The sequence below is a fragment of the Spinacia oleracea genome, chromosome 6 (genome assembly GCF_020520425.1).
Source record: "Spinacia oleracea cultivar Varoflay chromosome 6, BTI_SOV_V1, whole genome shotgun sequence".
In the NCBI taxonomy this organism is placed as follows: domain Eukaryota; kingdom Viridiplantae; phylum Streptophyta; class Magnoliopsida; order Caryophyllales; family Amaranthaceae; genus Spinacia; species Spinacia oleracea.
Genome location: NC_079492.1, coordinates 25,335,649 through 25,340,920, shown reverse-complemented (window position 1 = coordinate 25,340,920; position 5,272 = coordinate 25,335,649). Strand labels below are relative to the sequence as shown.

The window sequence follows — 5,272 nt, the reverse complement described above, 5'->3', positions numbered from 1 at the left end:
CAAAAGACCCGTTGATCGACATAACGGGTCTTTTTAATATGAGAGATCTAATATTATATATAACGGGTCTCTTATGAGTTAAAGGGCCCACTTAAAATTAGAGGGAAAAATAAAGAAACCCGTCATCTGAATTAATGGGTCTCTAATGTATAAAAAAGGTCCTTTTTTTACGTGAAAAAAAAATGAAAAACACCAGAGACCCTTGATTTAACAAAATGGGTCTCTTATATATCATATGACCCACCTCCCATACAAATTAAAGTAAAATAATAATTAAAAAAAAAAGTAAAATGCGGAAAGACCCGTCGTTTAATCCAACGGGTCTCCACTTTCATTCATTTGCCCCCCAAACCTTCGCTAAACTGCTAAACCAAAATTCACCCTATTGTGTTTGCCTCTTTCTTCTTCCTTAGATTCAAGAGCTAGGTTTCAGGAAAGACAACCATTGGCGAACTCATGGACGAACTCACCACCACCGGCGAATTGCACTACCACCGGAGAACTACCGTACCATCGGCGACCTCACCATCGTTGCTAGCGAACTACAAATTTAGGTTTTTTTTTTCTCAACACTCTCTTCATTCTCTTCTTCTGTTTAATTTTATTTTTTGAATTTCTGAATACCTTGTGGGTTTATTCGATTTTCGATTTCAATTTGTAATTTCTGCTACAAGATTGGGGTTTTTTTCTTCTGAATTTTTCAACTTCAATTTCTCCTACGAAGTTGGGTTTTCCCCCCCTGAATTTGTGAAATTTCAATTCCTGAAATTTTGTGTTTAAATGTTCATGTAATTGCAATTGTGGGTTAGGATTTTTCCAGTTTCACGGGAAAATATGATTTCCACCTTGTCATGTTTACATACTTGTTCTACACGGGGACATTTTGATCAGCAATATGTTTCTGGGAAAATGCTTTTGTTGTACAGACTGCAGAATGCTTGTTCTGTTCCTCTTCTCCTTTTCCCAGTAAGATTAAAAAAAAGAGTCGAATGAGAAAGAGTATTGCAGTTGATAGACTGAATAAGTTCTTATGTTTTCTCCAAATTACATTATCTATTGTATTTTCCCTTTGAAAAACAATAATATGGCTTCAACATGTGTAAACCTAGATTAATTGTATGATTCTATTACGGTAAGAAAACATACTCGTCTTTTATCTTTTAGGAAAAAAAGCATAGAGCTCGGGGTTGAGAGTTTCAGCATAGAGCCCTGTCTTCCTTCTTTTCTTTTCTTTTTTTTACAACATTGACCTTTGTTGATTTTAATTTGTCTTCTTCGACCTGATCTGATAGTCTATTGTTGTGGCAGTGGCCAATAATATGTGTTCATTGTTGAGATGCAATTCCATGTCCATTTTGATCTAATTGGTTCAAATGTGTTGTATGATTTGAGTTTAGTTGTTTGCTACTGTGTTTTTCTGTTGAAATGTGCCAGGAAGAAATTTTGGCATTGCTAAGTTCAAACACTGTCATTCCCTTAAAAAAAAAAGTTCGAACACTGTCTTTGAAGTTCAGTTAAACCTTTTCTTGTGTCTATTTTTCAGCTGTTGTCAGATCAAAGTTTTGTTCTTTGGCATTCTGTTTATGTAATTTTGCAGTTTATGACTTTTTCCGATTGTAATCTATCATATGGACTCTGTACTGACAAGCATATACATGTGACACAGTGAGGCTATCTTCTTTTCTCATCCTTTCCCCTGGAGTTATCTTCTTTTTTGGCTCATTATGAAAATGAAAATATAACTTGAAATATGTATGATTGAGATGTGGGGACAAGTGTAGGTTAATACCATTGGATCTGTTTTAATTTCCTTGGTTGCTGCTTACTGTTATGAGTAGTCGATAGTAGATCTGCTATGTGTTTGTATTCTGGAAGTGTTTCCGTTGTTGCTGCATTATAGGCAGTCGATAATAACACTGCTACGTATTTGTGTTCCCATTGTTGCTTCTTACTAATATAGGCAGTTGATAGTCTCTCTGCTATGTGTTTGTTTTTCGTTTCCATGGTTGCTTGATATATAACTTATATTTTTCCTATCATACTCAGGTTACTTCAATAGAAAAGGCTGAATATGAGAAAATCTTAAAAGGCGCTGACAACAGAAGATAGTACCAATCTGTCTCGTTCGGCAAAAGGCTACAATCATAAGGTAGTTTCTTGTTGTTTGAGAAACTTGCAGATTGTTTCTTTTACTTATCTAAGAAGAATTGGCTGCCAATAAGGGTGATTAGCGTGTGATGTGTGGCTAGATTAGTGCCTGCTTTAGATGGATGTAATGTAGATGAATGTGGTGATAGGCTTTTCGACGTTGAGTCGTTGACAAAGTATAAAATTCTTCCCTTAAGTGTGCATTTCACTGATCTATAAACCCCTCTTAGCTGAGTTAATTGGTGATATAATTCTATTTGTTATATGCATATGAAATTGAATTTAAATGAACAAGCTCAGGAGGTCCATTCCTGTGTTTCAAAACTTGTTAAAATATAAGATTTGCTATATATTTATGTTGTGAGTTGTGACGTTTAAGTGTAAGAAGATCCTAAAATGAAATTTAGCTTAAGAAAGAACATCTTTACCTGATGTTGTTGTTTGTTGATTTAGCTTGCTTAGGAGTTAATTGCATGAATAGGTTTTTGAGGACTAATGTGTCCAGTGGCAAAAAGCTTGGAGGAATCTGTGGAATAATGCAAGGCTTAGCTCTAGTAGTTAAATCGTATGATATTTAACTGTCTTATGTGCTTCGTGTTTCTTTTCCACATATAAGCTGCTTGTTGGATTCTCAGATCATATTTAAAATAGTATTGTTATCTTTATTCTTATGTTCTTGTTTGCGCTTTGCTGTAAATTTGAATCATTTGGAGATGAGTACTGCTTGGAGGCTTTCCTAGATTGAAAACAGAGCTTGCTCGATGTATTTCCCTATTATGTTTGAAATTCTTTTTCCTTTTCTATGTCAAATGTATTTTTCTCAAGGTTTTTGTTTTTCTTCCGGATGCTCAATACTTCATATGAAGTATATCGCAAGGATACCAACAGGGACTTGTTTAATTTATTCATTCACATATAACATGAAGCACTACATCATTATATTATGGCTATGAAGAAACTCTCTCAGGCTCAGATTTCATATTGAGTTTGTTTTGTTGTTAGGATCCTTTCAGTTTGCTGGTATTGCTAGTTTCTTGAATCCAATCATCCATTTTACCTATCAAGGTGTGACTTCTTTAACTAGCTTAGGTGAGCAAAATCTTCTGACCTTCGTTCTCCTCTTTCATTCTAATTTACTATAATTTTATTTCAAGAGCGTAGAATGGCTGACCGGTTTAGATTGCATGTTAAGGGAGGTGACAGTGGAAGTGGGAATGGAAGTTTGTGACGTAGTTGAACTGATCGGTATGGCAAGCCTGATGGTGGGTTTGACTCTAACTTGATTTCAGAATGATTAGTGATTTCACTTTTAATGGTGATCACCTTCTAATAGGAATCATAGTTTTACCGATAACACAATCTATATTCCCCTTATTTTACAGGTGAATAGGCGGTGATGTGATTAACATCGTATTCTATGTATCTGCTATTGCTGTATTTTAGGTCATGGAACAATTAATTCATTCATTATAGATGATATCCTTGTGGCTAATTTGCAGAATGGACGATGGGGTGGGCATGGTACTTCAAAGAATAAGATCGGCAGCCGTGGAGAAGACAAGGTTATAATATTTTAGCCCTTTAGTTATTGGTCATAGTTGTTTATTAGTATTTGTATGTTTGTGTTGTGGTTGATTGATTGCTCAAGTCTTGTTTCACAGGTTGTGCAAGTTCCTGTTTCTACTGCTATCTATTTTGTGGAGAGTGAAATCCCTTCAATAGTGGAGAAGTCATCTTCTGTGATTCACCCTTGGGATCTTCCAGGTATTTTTACTTCTGATCTCCTTGCATCTGATCAGCTATCCACTTTTAGTTTGTGGAAGCCGGATATGGATTAGGTTGAGGAAAAGTGTTTAAACCAACAACAATTTAGTGAGATCATCATGCATCATTAGATCTGATACAATGTAAGCTCCTGATAAGAGAAGTTTTTTTCTCACTTGTTTAAGTGAATTGCATCTGCAGCATGGTACACTTCACATACTTGATTCCTTTCCCTTCAGCTTCTTGTAAGACTGTCCATTCTTTGTGATGTGTGGCAAACACCATACCTCATCATCCAAAGACGTATTTTCTTTCTTTTGATAAGCTGAATGAGCAAATTAACTTACTCAGCAGCTACAAAGGATACAGAAGACAAGACGAGACACCAAATCCAAGTAAACACAAAGACAAGACACCAAATTTTGCTCCCTTCCAAACACATAAAGGTGAGATACACTTACACTCACCACGACGTTCTTTCACCTCGAAAGCTTCACTTATTCTCTCGCTTATTATTTTGTCGTCCAGTTTATGTGTTGGTTTTATCTGCTCACTGAATACTTTGTAGTCAAAACCCAAAGACTTGTCTATTTTGTTCTCATCTCATCCCTTTACAATCTTATATAGAGACCAATCTTAAGCTATATACTATAATCCAAGATTTCAGCATAACATATTTTCTTATCATAGGTTTATTTTAATACCCTATTGCAATTTTTTTGTGTTTTAAATAATGTACTTTGTATTCATATTATTTTTTAGTGTTTGATAAGTTTGAATTATAAAATTCTTCTATTCCACTTCCTCTCCTCACTTGCGCTATCTCTGGTGTTTCTTCTTCTTCTTCTTCTTATATCAGTAGTCCGACTTCATTGCACTAAACTGTATTTTGTCAAATTTGACTAAGTTTGCGCTTGTAGCTAGCTTCTAATCACTTAATTAATGGTTTAACTCAATTTTCTATTAAACTGTGTTAGCTCAATGCGCAATATATGATTAAGATTATTATCAGACTGTAAAAATTATATATTTGATATAGTTCGGAGAATTTCTTTCTTTTCAAACAAATACTAACTATGCATTTGCTTAAATAATAGTACTAATTATTTTTACTTATTTACAGTTTTCTCAAGAAACTTATTCATCGGAAAATGTGGATGAGGTTAGAGACGTGTGGGTCGAGTATTTTCTCAAGCAAGATGAAGACGAAGACGAAGAAAACAAAGATGTTGGTATGGAAATAACTCCATGAGTTTCGATTCCAGTTATTGGTAAATTGGTGTGAATGATTAGATTTTAGAACCTTTTGTTTTACGTTTTTGGAAATTATGATGTCAAGCTTTTACGTTTATGGAAACTA

The 5,272-nt window shown here is 34.7% G+C and overlaps 1 long non-coding RNA gene across 1 annotated transcript; it reads left to right on the top strand.

Annotated features, from left to right (window-relative positions):
• Positions 1-375: 375 nt before the first annotated feature.
• On the top strand, positions 376-3,912 carry LOC130464350 (uncharacterized). The gene is made up of 4 exons (XR_008924733.1): positions 376-554; positions 2,047-2,149; positions 3,648-3,710; positions 3,810-3,912. It is a non-coding gene; the product is annotated as an uncharacterized lncRNA (long non-coding RNA).
• The last annotated feature ends 1,360 nt before the right edge of the window (positions 3,913-5,272 follow it).